We start from the raw sequence: 17,720 nt of genomic DNA, 5'->3' as shown, positions 1-17,720 counted from the left end.
TTGAACTCGAGTGTCGCGCGAGCGAGCGATTAGAAGATCATATTGACCCATTTTCAACTACTTTTCGCAGCATGGCGTGTTGTCAGTGTACGTATGATGCACTTTGTATAGAACAGACAGCAGACTGATGGATAAATGTATCTGTACTTTACGAGTTGCTCCCTCCGCTCGCTGTAAGTACGAATTAATAAATCTCCCGGCGAAGGGACGTCATTGTTACGCCCGTATCACGTGGCGCGCGCGGATATCAAATATTTCTCGCGACAAAGGACCTTGAAGACCACCGCTTCTTTGGCATTTGCCGGGACGCTAAATAACTGCGACGTTATTTTATGGATATTCGCCCGAGGGAACTTACGCATTCCCGTCTCTGACTTCCCTCATCGCCGTCCCCTCTCGTTTACCCCTTTTTCTCTCTCTCAAATGAAAGGGTGTTTTGCAGTGGAGTTACGGAGAGAGAAAGAGCGAGGGAGAAAGAGAGAGACAGAGAGTTGCAGAGGGTTGCTCCAACGAGGGATTCTGCGAACCGTGGGACTGCGAACTGCCGGATCAATACACCGTCGAGTAATTGCGGTGTAACGTCCGTGGGCAGCGGCCATGAGAGGGAGCGTGGAGGTTTCATTTCTCTCTCGCTCTCTCTCGGAACACGTTGATATGCATGGAGCTATGACGGAGGCTTTGTATGCAGCACAGGGCTTGAAAGAGAGAGAGAGAGAGAGCATTATAATTTCGCTGTTAACGCGCCGATCTCAGATGTATATACAAAGTGTACATATCATGACAGTCGTGTATTTTCCTTTCGCAAGTTACACGCATGCCGACGAATTTGGGATTCTCTCGCCGTCGAGAACTTTGTGCGCATTATATATTATATAATAATGAATGAATAAACGTACAGGGACTGGATCAATATCGAGAGTATCGGGAAATGTCCTAATTAGAAAATTTCTCGCTCTTCCCGAGACGTATCACGTAACCGAGAGACCGTTTCGCAATATGCGCGGAAACCCTTCGATGCACCTCGCGTTCGACATCGCCCTAATCGGCTTACGCGAGAACGGCGCAGAGAAGCGTTACGGCCCGCCGTTGCAATCTTTGCGCAATAAAGAGAGCGATTATTGCCCGGGTGAAATTAGTCGGACGCGAGTCGCGATTATACGGCAGTCAATCATAATCGCTGCCGTTTCAAAGATCTTGACCATACTCAAGGGCCGCGCTAATGCCGGCAAGTACCGCTCGGTCCATTCGAAGTAATGGTACGTTGTTAAATTAGAGGAAGACGTTCCCGCGACTGCCACTTGAAGATACTTAAACGACTTCTCCGAGGAACTCTCGAATCTACCGAACGTCGAACCGAGGCACTAGGCGTTCCGTAGTCGTTTGTTCAAAGACGGGAGAAGGGCCGGTATATTATCGTGCGGCTCCTCTTCGAAGCTCGTCGATGCTATGAAGAGAGGACAAGGGAGAAAGAAAAAAAGAGAGAGAAGGAGAGAGAGAAGCATCGTTTTGTAATTGCCGTTGCTCGTGCTCGTTCGACGGTTTCGCGAGATCGACGCGAGCGTAAATCGTCTCGGCCGAGTCGCGATTAAATGAAGAGGTCGAGTTAACGACTCGCTGAACCACGAGCGGCATATTTCACGGTAACTGAATAATACCGTAAATCACATTAATGGGATTCGGTGTTCTTTCCCGTGGACCCTCGGCTTTTCCGTTAATATATTATACCGAGAAGAGATAAGGCTCGACTTTCGACCAACGATACAATGCTGCTGATTTCTCATCGCTTACACACGCATACACCTTTCCCGTTAATATTAATCAATTAATTAACGCGGAGAAACCGAAAGAGCCCGCGCTAACGGAAAGAGCGCGAACCTGCGATCGTCCTAGCTCTCTCACGCGGCTCTCATCAGCGGGATACGATGCAATTTTCGCGTTCCTTTGTCCTCAACAGGAAGACTCGCGCGTATTTGGGTTAGAGCGCGGACGAAGAGATTCGAGAACGAAGCGGGCGAGGAAAAAGAAACGAGAGAGAAAGAGAGATGGAGGCGGGAGAGCGCGTTTCGTATGTACCGCGTGTACGTACACGTATAAATAGATAAAGTGGCGAGCCGTAGGAAGAGAGACGGAGGCGACAGAAAATCTTGGCCGTTGGCCAGACGTCGCGAGATAAATAATTTATCACTATCGCGTAAACGTGAGGAGCCGGGCCAGCTGGTACGTCGTCCACGTCGCGCGCAACTACCGCTCGCTCTCCTCATTGTCCGCTTTCTCTCCATCGTCTCTTCCTCTCGTTTTCTTTCGCCTCTTCTTCACGTCCGGATATTACCCGCCTGCTATTAAAATAACCGTTGCGACGTTCCTGCTGACCGCAAAATGCTCCTTTCGCTTTGATTGCACGTCTCACCGATATGAATGGTCGCGGCGAAAAGCGACCGACAAAAACGCCGCCGTCGGGGGGTTTTGCGTTTTGCTGAAATTAAGCCGGATTCTTTCCGGCGACCTGTGATGGTGGCCGCTTCTTTTTTTGTTTTCTCATCCCGTCCCGCTAATGCGACTTCTTGCTCGTCACCGTTGCGATAGACCTCGTTCTCTACGATGTCTAACCGATTGGAATAAATTTCACCATTATGTGTCGCCGTTCGCGTTATTGCACAAAACATGTATTGATTATGTGTGTTAACGAGCGGATATAAAGTGGACCAAACTGAAACAGAATTACTTTCTCCCTCTCTCCCTCTCTCTTTATCTTCCTCTCTTTCTCTAGGAAGAATTATCTGTTTCTTCGTGGAATATTATCTCCAAGGCGCGAGAAAACTAGGTCACCACAAACATAAGTGGGATTCAATGCGAATCAATATTGACTTAGCTTTCTAAAAATGACACAAAGTTTAAAGATTTCCGATAGATTAATTGACGAGGATAGAATTAAGTGTCAACTTAGCGCAACGATAACATTATCAAAATTAAACAGTAACTCACGCTATAGCTGGCCTAGTAATCCTCAAGTATATAAGTACACTGATAAGGCGTACTTGTGTGAACTCGTAGATTTCAGGGAAAATATTATTCGCCAAACGTGATAAAATACTCGAGCCACTTGTTTCGCGAGCGGTATGAGCGTCCAGTTTTGAAAGATCACACAATGATCGAAGCGAATAGAAGCCACTTTCGAAATAAATGCGGTGTAATAAAAATCTGACGAATAGAAAAATAGTACGTCCTCGGTTCGGGTCTAACCGCGCAGAATAAACGCAGATATTTGTTCGCTGGGTTTTTAATGCCGACGGTAAAGTCCGCGAGAGCCGAAAACTCGTGCGTGCGTCACAAGACAAATATCCGGGAAAGCCGTCTTTCGATTTCGGCCGGAGAAATATTCGCCGTTTCGCGGGGACGATTCTCTGTATATCGCGGTGTAGCCCGTTTTCTAAAACGGCACGTAGAAAATATCGTCCTAAAGTCGTCCGCGGTAAAATTGATCGACGATATGTTTGCTCGCCGGGGCGCATTCGTTCGGCCATGCGGACGTGATGCACCGCAGGAAGCCGGGGCGCATAACGATGACGATAAATTAGTCGATTTTGCGTAACAATGACAAATCTCTCTCCAACGTTCCGGACGAGGAGAGATAAATCTTCCATTCCTACTTATGCGTGCGCCAATAAATTCTGGAAACCGCGCCGCTAATAATACATACCGCCGGCGAATGCAACGTCGTTACCGATGCAAGAACGATAACAACCGAACATTCCGCTCGAATATTCGGTTGCCGAGTGGCCACGATTGCGGCTTACTTTTTGGAAACGTTATCGTCAACGAAAGTTTCACGTGTCACGACCAAGAACGCCGTAAAAGACTGCCGGAGAGATGCCGTTCGTAAAGATATTCATGGTAGACAAAACGAAAATATATATATTTTTTTTCTTTTTTTCTCACTTGCTCTTCGCGTAAATAAGCATTATTTATAGAGAGTAGCTCTTTGTGAGATTTTTATTTTCGGCACCTGAAATCTCCCTCTCTTTCTCTCCCTCTCTTTTTTATTGGAGCGGACTCTGCGTCTCTGAGAACGTAACGAACCTGACGCGCGTCTTGGCGTCTTGTTTGTTCCACATAGCGAAACTGATAAATCGCGTCGCATTCGTGAGTAAGGCGCGATGACATGTTGCAACGTAAAAAAAAAAAAAATGCAGGAGACGGACTCCCGTGTTCAATCTTACGAGCCGCGAGGAACGTGGCGTAATCGCATTTCGCTGTGATAACCGAATATCGCTTATCGCGCACCGCGGCTTCCTGGATGCTCAGCACGCCAGCACAGCGATTTTCGTGAAAAGAAAAAAAAGGGAGAAACTGCGAAAGAGGAAATCGAGTTGTGTCGCGTATCGTTTCACTTTGCACGTTTTCGCAGTAAGCGTAACTCGAGAAATGTGTGCGCCATGCAAAAATCCGAGATATCATTAACAACGAGACGCACGCGTATGCGGAATGGAAATTTCTTCTTCCGAGAAACGCGAGATATCAACTCACTATTCGACGATTGGGACTCACGACGAAGACCTTGAAACGCGAAATGCGTCCTTACCTGTAACAATAGGAAAAAAAAACACATCGATTAGAGAAATATCGATGATCAGAAATTTATTTTCGTTTTGCAATTTCATCATTACAATGTCTTATTCAGAAATGAAGAATTAGTAAAATTGTTAATGGTTTTTGAAGAATTAATTTCGCGCGGGAAATGATTAAGTAGATGACTAAATTTCGATTCGGTGTTAATCTCTATATAAATCTCCCGGTTCACACTGAACCGTTTAATAAAATAACTTGCTCGCCGTTTTTGCTGCTTTTACAATTTCCGTGCCGTTTCCGTCCCCCGAGAAGTGTCATCCAATTTGGCGCTTATATTTGTCATTCGCTTGACGAGAGCGATCTCACCTCGCGTTTCAGTTTCGATAAGAATCGCAATTATTCGGCGCGGGAGATTGGATCTACTTGAGAACTAAGTGCCGTTGCAACTTAACTGCACCGACAGTCGCATTGAGGTACTTAAAACTTAGGAGGAAGGAACGTGAGGACGAGAAGTATGTGGGTCGACGAACGAGCCGTGGAGGAAGAGAGAGAGAAAACTTCCAATCCGATATAGAAGTTTTGATAACGTGTGCGGAAGAGGAAGAGTGGGATCGGAGAGAGATGAGGAGGACACGACGGGCGTGCACACGCGGAAGCGTCTACTACGGGCGAAGGGAAATGGATGACGAAGGATGGGAGAAAACGGCGGCAACAGAGACGCCACAGAGGGCCATTAACAAGTTCGACACGAGAGTCGGAAAGTTAGCGAAACTACCAGCAAGTGGTGTCAGTATATAGCTCGGTTTATAGCGGAACTTCCATTGGCAACGCGCGAGTTCTCTCTATATACATAGAAAGTGGCTATGTATTATATGTACGTGTATGTACCATGAAGCGCGCGACGTGGAAAACTTCGCGAAAACTCGCCGGTCGCTCCGGCGCACCAAACTTTTTAATTGATTTTATTCGCTCGTTGCCGTCGTCATCGCCTTCGTTGTCGCAGCACACCGGCGCGGTGATGGTGTTTCGCGTGATTTATTCACCGTTCTTGGATTTACGAGAGGAATTGCCGACGCGATACGTGGCTCTCTCGTATCCTGTTATCCGATTACCGTGTCCCGACAGCCGACAATGTAATTAGGAAAAACCTCGAGGAAAGTCGGGAGCGCTTGGGCTTAAACCGCGTAATACTTTAGACGAGTAGTGCTTACCCACGCGATGTTTATCTTTTTAATTGCGCACATGTCGTATATATTGTTCTCTCGGAAAAAGTTCGCGGAACCAGCCGTAAACAATCGAGGAGTTTTCGCGGTCTCGGACCGTACCGCTAAATTTGATAATGTCACTCCGGAGAGCATTTCGGTGTCGGAGGTCACGGCAAACGACAATTTAATTCCCGGCCGCCCCCTGGTTCGGGGCTGGCTTTGGTAACGTTTCGCGCAACGTTTCCAATCGACTTAGTGGAAAAGTTTGCCCGGCAACTCCGGCGGAAAACGACTAGGGCGATTCGGCGACGGGGGAACTTTATCGCGTCGAATTAGCGGTGCTTCGAACTCGAACGGCTTGACTTTCGATAACTTCGCCGAGGTCCAAGATTAGCTGAACTTGGCGATATTTCGACGCTTTTCCCACGGAGCAGGGGAAACACGAATTCGTACTAATGAAACTCAATACAATGCCGGTGGAACGTGACTGATCGTACGTAATTTACGACGAATTTCTAGTCACGCGCCGCTTTTCCTAACTGTTAGATTAAGAACGAAGAGTCGACGAGTTGGACCGACGCGGAGCTACTTGCTTCTCGAGAAGTAATAACAAATCATTCGGATGTGATTTTGCCCGGTAAAATTGCGGACTTTGATCGAACTAGCATCGTCTCTTTCGCCGATCTAAAGGAGCGCGTGTGTACATATATATATATATATATGTACATATCTGTGTCTTCTTCTCTCTTTTCTGCGTTTCCAGCTCGTCCGGCTGCGAAATCGTGCGCGTCGAGAGTAATTCCGCGGTAGACGAATCTGGCACGCGATTGCTCCGAGCGAGATCGGTTCATGATTTCACTTCCAGCTACTATGTGCGCTAAGATCGAGGATGAGGAGAAGCGATCGCGGAACGAAGTTCTTCCTGAAGAGCGACTCGTATCGCCGTGTACACGAGGGAGGCGGAGCGCGAGTTAAAAGCAGAAGTGCCGGTAACGAATACCGAGAGTCAACGCGAGACGAATCCAGCATGTTTCCGTCAATTCGCGTGATTGCATTCGGCTCCGTTAACAACGAGTGTCACGAATTCGCTTATAAATCTATTACAATGCGCTCATGAATAATTTCCCGGATATCGCGAACTTTCACGAAGTTCAAGATTATAGCAGACACGGTATCTTGCGGCGGAGACGCGAGCAATCATTGTTTTACAACCCACGGGAGCTTTCGATGTTACGAGGCCATGATACCATGCGTGCACGCCGTTTGTATGTACGCGCGTGTATGTGCCAGGGTATATACAGAGCTATGTTTGCCTAAGGAACTGGCACACAATGCCTCGGAGGGAAATTTGCATGTACTTTACGCAACGAGGCGTGCACTTTCCTTTACAATCTCGCGCGTGTAGCACGTCCAACTTTGCGAGTAACTATCGGGGGTATCTTAATACCTCGCAGTCGACTCATACACGATCACCAGCCTCGCCGTTCTCCGTGCAAATATTAAAGCAAAGGTCTCATAAGATCGTCCCAACCTCGCGATACGGTGTGTGCGAGAGGCAGGGTGCTGCATTGTCTTGTAACTCGCGGGCGTCTCGCCGTCGCCGACTTGTCGCGACGGAATTCACGACGAAGCGTTGAACAAGTTTGTTCTTTGCAAAAACGTGTTTCTTTTTCAATTCAAAAGATCTTACGTGGCGTCTCCCCCGCGCGGTACTACCGGGTGTCAAATGACTCTCAGCTCAGTGTGTAGCTGTTGAAACGCTCCTTCCTGCGCATTAACGCGCATCACACCACGTCCAGACCAAGCGGCGCGCGCGCGGGATAAAGTCTAGCTTGGGTAAAGTGCGGATAGTTCTCTCTCCTCACGCGTCTCCCGACGGAGACAGAGCGCGAGAAAACGAGACGGAGAGAAGAGGGGGCAAGATAGGAAGAGAGACACATCAGCAAATCCCACCGGCACTTACGCCCGCAGATTTCTGTGTGGGTCGCGGAGCGCCGCACCGCACACGTGTCGATGCGTCGTTGTGTGCGCGGCCGGCGTAATGGATAGCACGTATGTGCCCACGCGTGCACATAGGCGGCCACATACGCTCCTCGTCCTCCCCCTCCGCCTCCCCTATGTGGCCATATAGATACAAGCTCGGTTCCGAGTAGCGTGTCTGGCATCTTCGTATATAGCGTCGTGGCGTGGGCTCGCGGCTGGCATGCATTATTCACGAAGTAGTCACAAGCTAAACCCCACACATGCCCCCTCTTCCTTTCCTCCATCCTCCGTCGTGCCGATTCTCTCTCTCCCTCCCACCTTGCCATTTCTGCCTGCCGAATGCACCTCGCTTCGCGGTGTATTCACGGACAGAACGCGATGCAATGTGTCGCGAACCAGCTGGTCGAGGCCCTCCTCCGCGAGTCAGCCTTCTATTCCGCCGGTGTTGCCCTTCTCTCTTTCGGAGTGTGTGTATTTACGGCCGGGAGAGAGAGAGAGAACAAGAGGTGAGCTCGAGACGGGGTTACCGACGTGCTCCCTGTTACACGATCGCCGACTTAATTAAACTAATGAGAACGTTTCGATCGAGGAGGGGCCAGCGCGCGAGTCGAGTCCAAGATACCGACACTGTCACTGACCCTGCTCCCTCTCTCTCTTCGTCACTCTATCAGCGCGTACCGCTCGTCGATCGAGTTTCCAAGTGCCTCGGTCGGGAGTGTTGGACCCGACAAGTGCCTTGGGAGCTATTCGGCGAAGGCCAGAGAAATTGGGTCTGGATATTGTTAAACTTGGACGCGCAACAATTATCGCACGGGGAACATACAATGTACACGATGAAGTGAATGATCTAATCAAACCGAGAATTTCTCTCTTCGCAGAGGCACGTGTATTAGACAAGGCGAGTTAAGATTAATTGTAATTTTAGGCAAAGAATGTATTTCTATAAAAATCCGATTCAATTTTCTTAAGTAGGAGAAACATGAGCGACGATTTTTCACTGGATACTAATCGTCGTCGGGCTTCTCTTCGAACATTTCTGGATGATCTGTTCGTCATTGAAGCACAAAGCAATCTCCATTTCTCACTTAGTCGACAATATTCGCGCGCCAAGTTCGCGTCGGCGCTTGAATTTCCAAGCGCCTCGAGAGGAAGAAGAAAGCCCGGCGGCGATTACGCGAGGAGAAAGTTGCCACAGCGAAACGGACGAAACTCGACTCTTTCAGCTCCTCCGTCGTCGTCTTTCTGTCTCTCTCTATCCTCCTGCCTCCCCCTCCTTTCCCCCTTCGGCCTATAATCGCGATAGACGGCGGTAGAGGAAGATGACCAGGTAACGGTGAAGAGAAGAGAGCGAGAGGAACGGGAACCGGTTCTATGAAGCCTCTGGTGTGTCTAATCGCGGCGCTACACGAGCGTTAAGCGCATCACGCACAAATTTGCATAAGAGCATAAGCACGGCATGTAAGCATCTGGACCGATGAAACGTCCAACATGAGCCCTGCGTCGATTAATAACGCAGACTCGTGCGCGACGTTTCGTCGGCTGATGGCACGTTTCCGCAATATATTTACGTTCTCACCTGAGATTCGCGCGGGATCTCGCCCTTGATCCCGCCGTTATCAAACATGAATGAAAACTGAATGAAATTACCTCACGCTGAACTTGTCTCGCGCAAACCGTATTTCGATCTCGATTAAACGATCATCGTTTTTCATCGTCGAGACATGTAATACACGAACGGAGAGCGAAAATGTCGGCGCGTCTGATTTCAAGAAACGACGAAAAAGAAGCCGCGGAATTATCGAATTATTCTCCCCGTTAGTATAAAGATTAATCCAGCGTCAAACGATGCATTTACCGAATATCGAATATCCGACGTTTTCGAATGCGTTGTACCGTACCATCGACAGGCACAGTGGAAAATTGTCGCACTGAAGTACGACGCGACGTTTCTATCGGCTTGACGGATGTTTTACACTTCTTGTAATAAACGTTCTCGCTCCCACATCCCGCGTCCGGTCGTTTAACTGCGATCAATCCGAGCGAGAGCAATGTGTTACGTGCACCGAGGTAGACACTGTTGTAGAGCGACGTACCCGTGTAACACGCACACGTAATACGGTTTTATACGTCTCTCGTAAAATTGCGGAGAGCGTCGTTTTATTCCACGTCGTTTTGACTAACGATTTAACCTTCGTCGTCGGTCGATCTGTTCCAGCTTCGTAAAAATTAGGCGAAATCGATCTCTATCTGTTACCGATACCGCAACTGTAATTACTCGTGAATTGCATTATTCGTAAACATGCGTTAATAATTGGCAGCGAGTCGATCACGGTTAAAATACGCTATTAATATCTCTACTATCCCGCGCGTGTATTTCACGATTTAATTAAACGGTATAACAGATACATTGCAGTTTAATCGAAATCTATTGTTGCTCCGGCGCGTGCGTGCGCGCGCGCGCGAGTGTAATTATATTTGTAACGTTAATTAACCCGCCAGCAGAAGCGCGATTTCCTTTTTACATTAACTCTTTCGTCGTGCATTTTCAAGTCGTTGTTACCTGAAGATGTATACGCGAGTTACGGCAGACACCGACGTACGTTTTGACGGGATCTACGTATCTTAAAAACGACGAGAGCTTTTTGAATTACACTGTAAATCGGGACGAAATACAGAGTCGAGATAAAATTATTCGTGTTATTCCGATTGCAACAATCTCGCGGCTGTCGGGAAAATTCTACATGAATTATCGCCGTGTCTTTTACCGCTGCGATGACGCGGATCGATAAAGCTCCATCGCGAAGTGTTCCACGTGAGAGATATATTCGCGAAAAGGTTCCCGGCGAAAATTCGCGAACAATAGGAAAATAACCGCGCGGCGCGCGATCGTAGTTTTCCTTTAATCTCGGAAAGAAAAGCCCCGCGTCGATATCGATGGCGGCAGACCGCTATTTTTATTTGATTAATCTTCAACCTCCCGCTGTTATTCTCGCAGGTCCGTCTCTCGCTGAGAGGGATAAAGAAAGCGACGCGTCTCATTTAATTAGGCAAGACAAACGTTTACCATGAGCTTACCCGCCCCGCCATTGTTACATTTACCGTGGGTCGAATAAAATTTAACCTCCCTCCCCTTCTTTCGAGAGCTCTTCGTTTGCGGAATGTTCGCACGTACACGCAGATAACGTGCTCTATTGTATCCGTAGAAATTCAAAATCCTCTAAACAGAGTTCTCGTTCTCCAAACGGAGGTAGGATCCCCAGGGAGCAAGAGAGAGAGGGGACAGAGAGAAAGGATACGAGCTAATTCGCCAGGATTTAACGACGATTCCCGTATTGTACGTATAAATTCGGCTAAATCTTAATGCAATCAGAACTGTTCCCAGAAAATATATCACGGTTTATTATCCCGTGAACTACTGGCGTCGCCCGAAGTCGCAAAGTCACGGAAAAAAATCCTCTTCCTCCCGAAATAGTTTTAAATACGATAGAAGTCGATTTTGCACACCGCGAAGTTTCTAATCAGGTAACTCGGTGAGACTGAACAGTTAAATTTATACTATCTACGTCTGTCATAACAAGTTTCCCCCTCTTACTTTCCGGGACCTGACCCACGTCAGTTTCGAATTCACGGCTCGTGCGATGAAATTTCCACATTAATACGATCCCATTATACGTCAACGGAATTTCCCTTCCGGAGAGGAAATGCGCGAGTCGTCTGACCGGTGTCCATGCGCCGAAACCAACGACCTCGTTACCGAAAGCTGCGCCGTGCATCGCCGAAGAATTTAAAGCGCGCCGGCGTACCGATATTCTTCATTCCCCTCGGAAGAATCTACCTCCATTTCCTCGAAAATTGGTTCCGCGTGCGCGGGCATGTTCGGATCGCCGCGAAAATAAGTGGGCGCGCGCAAATACCGGAGCGCAGGCCGCATTGCATATTCATAGAATAAAACGCGAGGTACCGAGAGAGGAGCGTTGTGTAACGCGGCCGCTCGGGAGAAAGCTTAAAAACCATGCATATTCCACCGGTTCCGGCTGGTTCCCAGGTCCGCAACGAGCTGGAGATACCCAGGCGGTATCCTTTCGCGTTCCCCGATATACCACGCTCGAGCTATGTCCTTGAGCCGAGTTCAAGGCTTACGGGCGCAGCGAGCGCGCGTACAGGTTGATTTTAGAGTAAGATTTTGGCGCGACTCGTGCGTCGGCTTCCAGGTGAGCGGCAAGTGGCGTTGTCAAAGATTCACGTGTATTCTTGATCCCGCATCTCGGTATCTCAAGGACTTCCGAGAAAGAACGTCTCTAGGAATTCCGCCGCGCGGCGAAACTCGGTCAGTCTCGCGAGATGCGAGCCACTCGGGCGAAAGGTCAGCGCGTGAATGATGAAAAGGCGCCTGTGTCGTCCACCGAGGATTTCCTCGGATCCGAGGGTCTTCGATCGAGCTCGGCCGGCGGATGAGGAACGCGTAATCATTAATGCCGATTATTTAAAAAGGTTTCGCCGAGCAGCTAACGAGGCGTCGGGAAAATACGAGTCGATCACGCGCGAGAGAGAAACTCCACGTGTCGTCGGGAGGACGAGTGAAACTCTCTCGGTGTCGTAAATTCGCGCGCGCGCGATGACGATTTTTCGCGTCGTGCGAAAAGATGAGCGTCCCTTCCGCGATCGATTGAACGCAGAAGCGTCACCCTAAATAGAGAATAACGGCGATATCTCGGACTTGACTCCCCCCGTTTCGCTCTCCCGCCGCACGTAGCCCGCACCTTCTCGCCTATCCCTGCAGCTAACCAAACGCCACATAAGGATTCATGGCGGACCTGACCATAAATCGAGGATAACGACTGCTCCGTGTACGCGCCGCGAATACCGCCATTAAATGCCAGGAGAGCGTGAGCTAGCTCGTGTTCCGCGATTATTTCGCCGAAGGACGACCGCTTCTGGGTTCGCCGGAGGTCCTACGTGATGCAGAGACGCGACCGAGTTCGCGGAGGAAAAAAGAAGAGCGGGAGGGGAAAGATACGCGGGGAGGCAGACTCGCACCTTGATATGACGAGGCTTCTTGAAAAATGCGACGAGACGCCGCCGTATAAGGTTGTTTATTTATTCGCGAACCGACGCGGATCAAATATCCGTACCCGATTATCGTTTCATCGTACGGATATTTTCGTTAAGCATCGCTCCTCCGCAAGATTTTACTCACGTGGCTCAAATATTAACGGTCCCGTGTATTTTCGCGAAAGAATTCTACGTTATTTTCGCGCGAGGAAAGCGGGTCAGTTTTATTACCTTTCGTCCGGTTTAGGAATTTTCTAGAAACATTTCGACGAGTTTTATGCGTGTAATCCTATCGCGCGTGTTATCACATGTCGTCCTCGTAGATATATCTCGCGTGATCGATCGTTTGTCTATCTCGTTAAGAAAACGGGCCAGTTCTATCGCTTTTCTTAGACTTCGGAGATATGTATGAAAAACAGTTTCTGTTATCTTCATGCGTAAACTTACGGCGACTTTCGAACGCGAAAGATGGTAAGCACGTGGCTATCTAATCTCGCTACTTTGCAACGCTAAAAGAGAAAGAGAGTAATAATCCATCGAAAATGCTCATTATGAAAGTCAGCACCTGTATATGCATCTGTTTGCTGAATCGTCGCATGTTTACAAGGTGGCCTGGTTGGTCGATGCTAAGCAATGCGAGCGGAAATAACCGCGCGTGGATTTTTTTTTTGTTCGACAGCACCCGAGGGCTGTCGCGAAAGGGTGCGCTAAGGTGAATCGACTTCGGTTGAATCACCACCTGCTGCTGCACAGCAGCGAGAGCTTCGTGTTTTCACTCTCCTCCTTGACTCCTCTCCCCCGCTACCTTCGCCGCAGCGGATTTGATTCGGCTTTAAATCCCCCAGGGCTGTATTTATTTCGTGTCCCCCCCCCCCACCGAAGGCACGCACTTAATTCGAATCTCGGCCGGTCACATTCGACAACAATTGAAAGTCGATTGAATTCGCCGAGCGGGTGCGCGATATTCCTTTTCATATCGGATCCGAGAGGGAAGTACGTGATATAAATTCCGCCCCTTTTGACGAACGAACGGTAGGGGAGGAATGCGTACAAGAGCGAAGGGTGAAGGCGGGGAGAGATGAATGCGGCCGCGACGCGAAATGGGCTTTGCCGTTGTTTATTTTTCGCGAACCACGAGCGTGGCCGCGTTCATAAAAGAACTCTTCTCTGCGCGCTTCCACAGTGTGTTTCCACGTGAAAGTTTTAATTTTCAGCGACGCAACAACGTATCCGCGCGAATAAAGGTCCGGCGAGCGGGCTTTTCGAGCGCGGCAACCACCCGCGGTGTATTTTTCCGCTGAACGTTAAACTCGCGGTGGCGGATCCGCAGGAAGAACTCAGTGACGTCAATATTATGTCAGGCAAGGACAGACCCGGAGATATTTTACAACGGTGTTTTGAAGTATCGTTATTGTCGCGCTTATGCCGGAGCGCGAGCGATACCAGTTGACATTTCACGTCGCGCCAATGACACAGCTCGGAACTAACAGCTGAAACCTCACGTTATGGAAAAAAAAAATGATGGCTACGACTCCGCGTTGCTCTACAACGATCGAGTTTTGTTTTCAGAAATCATTTTGCGGCATATTCGAGATCTTGGTTGTGCGTGCGAGTTTAACCTTGCAAATTTCGTCAAGGACCTTTTGAGGGGTCACTGGGGTCTCGAGATGTAACGCTATACAGACTATTATTCTCTTTCGAGATGTTATAATTATTTACTGTTTTTTCCTTCATGTTTAGATTCAGAGATTAATGAATAAGTATGTGACAAACCTGACAAAATAATATAAATAAGACGAGAAATTATTTTCATGTTTACATGAAAGTGAAAAAGAGACGCTGACAGACTCGAGATGTCCTTGTTACTCAAGAAGTAATATCACAGAGATGCAAGTCAACGTTTGCGAAGCTAACAGTACACTTGAAATTTCTCGGCTCGGATAAATTTCACAAATTCAGTAACTACGAGCTTGGACTATCGTGAAACGTCCGCTACTTCGTAATCCATGTCGTGCGGTCCGCGAGCGGCGGAGAACCGCGGAGAAAATCAAGCCCCCGACATGTTTCGTCCACCGGCGACCGCTAATAATTCACGCGATTTTTCTGCTTCTCGTGCGGCCTTGCCAACGGTCGCCATATTTGTCACGGCAAGTAGCAGCCGCTTCGAGGGCTTCTGCTTGAGATTTAATCGGATCGCACGACATTAAGAATCTCTCTGTTGCACTACCTGAACAAATGACGCTAGCCGGACCAACGGCGGTGACTGGCGGCGGCTGGGTGCGTAATCCGTTTTGGTCGATGTAATCACCACGTCACAAAAAACCAGCTCGAGCCACACAACCGTACCGTTCGCGTATACCGAATTTATCCCGGGGCACTCGCGCTTTACGACGGCGTTCACGGGCACTTGGACACGTCGGATTGCAACGCGGACTTTCGCGGCCACGAGAGAGTCGGCGGACGCGCGATCGGCTCGCGGTTAGGAACGTGAAAACGATCGACTTCGTGGGACAGGAGTGCGGACGCGTCGCGATTACTCCGATTTGCAAGAAACACTCCGCGATCGGCGGCCGTTCGCGCGGGAGCACGAACGCCCGCGAGTCCGCCCGAAGATTCACGAAGCGGCACGACGGAGGGCGAACGCGGCCGAAGCCGCGCGTGACGACTCGATGGCAGTCGAATCGGAAAAACGCGCAGTAAACACGCGCGGCCGAATGAATCGGAAGAAAGGAGGGAAAACAACAAGTATAAGCCGAAACAAACTACAGAAAACTGTGCGAGGAAAACAAACACCGCGGTCGTACCGTGCTTAAGCGTCGGTGATGATGCGCGATATCGTTCGACGAAATCGCGAACTGACGCTTCTTTCCAATTCACGCGAGTCAAATTCACTCTCAGTAATGAGAATCTGACGGATTATAATTACACGAATTCGTGGTCGCTCACGGTATGTTTCTTTATCTCTTTCCTTGTAACATCCTCGATTAATTATCCGACTTAATTGGTGTGTTTATCGAAGAAACGCAATTATAAGCAAATGAGCGCGTAATTTATAATAGAAATTATCATATTTATCAAGTCACAAACTTATGCGATCTCGTCACAGGAAATCACAAATGACTTCATTTCGAATAAACTCCGATGGGATTTAATTGGATTTCCGAAGCAAGGCGAGCGTCTCGACTATCCGAGCACGAACGGAGAACTCGTGTCAGGTCAGGTCAACGAAGTGAACGTTCCTTCCTCGTGTTTGCGCGAGTCGTCACGTCCGCGAGGATGATGTCGGCGCCGACGAGCGCGAGGCAAGAGGAAGGACTGTGTCTCGCGGGAATCGCACAAGGAACTGAGCGGCCAGGGGGATATCGGAGTCCACGAGAGTCGCACAGCGACGCTTCTGCGCAAGATGCATCGCGCAAGAGAAATTTGCACGGGTACAATCGGTCGTTACTACCGCCAACATTGCGTGGGTGTTCTTCACTTTTTTTTTTTATACGTCGCAGACAATGACAGATAATTAAGGAACTTTCTCGTAACAGAGATGGTATCGGTGCGCGTGGAAAGCACCGTAGAATTTCGCCGCTATCACATACGCGCGTTTCAATCTTAACCGTCGACTAACAAGGTTCATACAGGTCGGACCTGACCTATAGATTCATTTCTTCGACCAGGCATTTTTTATATTCTCACAATAAGTTGGAAAATATTTGAAAGTAAACGAAATATATCGCGAAATATATAAAATACCTGAAACGTGACGCTTCATAAGCGCGTACGCGGAAGCATTAAAATGTGGATTCGATTGGATTCGATCGAATTCTGTTATTGGACGGTTAAAATTGTCAATAGTTTGGGAAAAATGTCTCCCCCTCCCAACGATATTGAATTTCACTTTCATTCAAGCGGGATTGAAATTTGTCCGTCAATGATATCCCCGGCACCGAGCCGAATTGAAATCAAAGAGCGACCTGAAAGAGAGCGTAAGCGAACGGGATACCGCGTAAACGCGTAGAACGCACGTACATACCGTCCCTGCACAATGCGCGTATACATTATCCCCGGATGCGAAACGCAATCGAGCAAGACACGGAAATAACCGAGTCCTCCTCTCTGATTGGCATGCTAATTGAATCGCGTCGGACGGATCGCACGTTCGGTTTTGCGACATCGGACGCCGCATCGAACACCTTGTAACGCTGTAACGTTGTAACCGATACCGTAAGCTTTACGAGCCACGGTCGGAACGGGATACGCTCGTTTGCCATAACGCGGGTGGTCAGATAGAGTGGTATCCGCTATCACGCTTTTCAGAAATTGACGTTAACACGCGGATCCCTCCGTAATGGCAACGGCCGGCGATGCTCTTCGATTTAATTGGACGTTGCGATCCGGTGCGATGCCGGGAGTTAATGGACAGTGCGAATTATTTTTGAGTCGCGTAATATAACGACATCGTAATGTCATCGGTCGAACATTCGAGCGCCGACGTAATGCGCGCTGATGGGTTTGAACTTTTAAAACGGATTTACTACGGTGAGCTCGATAGACGCCGGTAAACTCAATTCGCTCGTCCCGATAAGCGGACGATGTGACGCAAATATTCATAAACGTGCGCGCGAATCGTGTCTTTTTTTTTATATCCCTCACTTTATTAACCCAGTCAGCTCGACATTCAATCGTAAAGATAAATCGGATTCCTGAATACAAAGTTCACTCATTGTCCTACTTTATCCGGCTCATTTTGCTAAACGCTTTTCATCGTCAACTAGTTACTCCGAGCCCGATCGCTGTGAATCCCAACAACAGCGAGAACTTTTATCCTCAATCCGATTTGCAGTTTTCCATTCGCTTGTTTTTTATCGTCTGCCCCAGACGAGGAGATCCGGACGTGAGAGATTGAGACTGTACTCGCGAGAA

General features: G+C 48.7%; 1 protein-coding gene across 7 annotated transcripts in view; it reads right to left on the bottom strand.

Annotated features, from left to right (window-relative positions):
- Window positions 1-17,720, bottom strand: part of LOC106752044 (probable JmjC domain-containing histone demethylation protein 2C) — a 272,261-nt gene that overhangs the window by 123,601 nt on the left and 130,940 nt on the right. Inside the window, exon 1 of one of the 7 annotated variants that reach the window (XM_014633426.1) lies at window positions 15,034-15,051. The exons of the other annotated variants lie outside the window; for them this stretch is intronic. The gene's annotated coding sequence lies outside the window, so the exon portion shown is untranslated. Of the gene's footprint in view, window positions 1-15,033; window positions 15,052-17,720 lie in introns of those variants that run through there. 7 annotated transcript variants of the gene reach the window in all.

This window comes from Dinoponera quadriceps, unplaced genomic scaffold (genome assembly GCF_001313825.1).
Source record: "Dinoponera quadriceps isolate SergipeBrazil2010 unplaced genomic scaffold, ASM131382v1 scaffold424, whole genome shotgun sequence".
Classification (NCBI taxonomy): Eukaryota; Metazoa; Arthropoda; class Insecta; order Hymenoptera; family Formicidae; genus Dinoponera; species Dinoponera quadriceps.
This window is presented reverse-complemented; position numbering and strand designations above follow the sequence as displayed.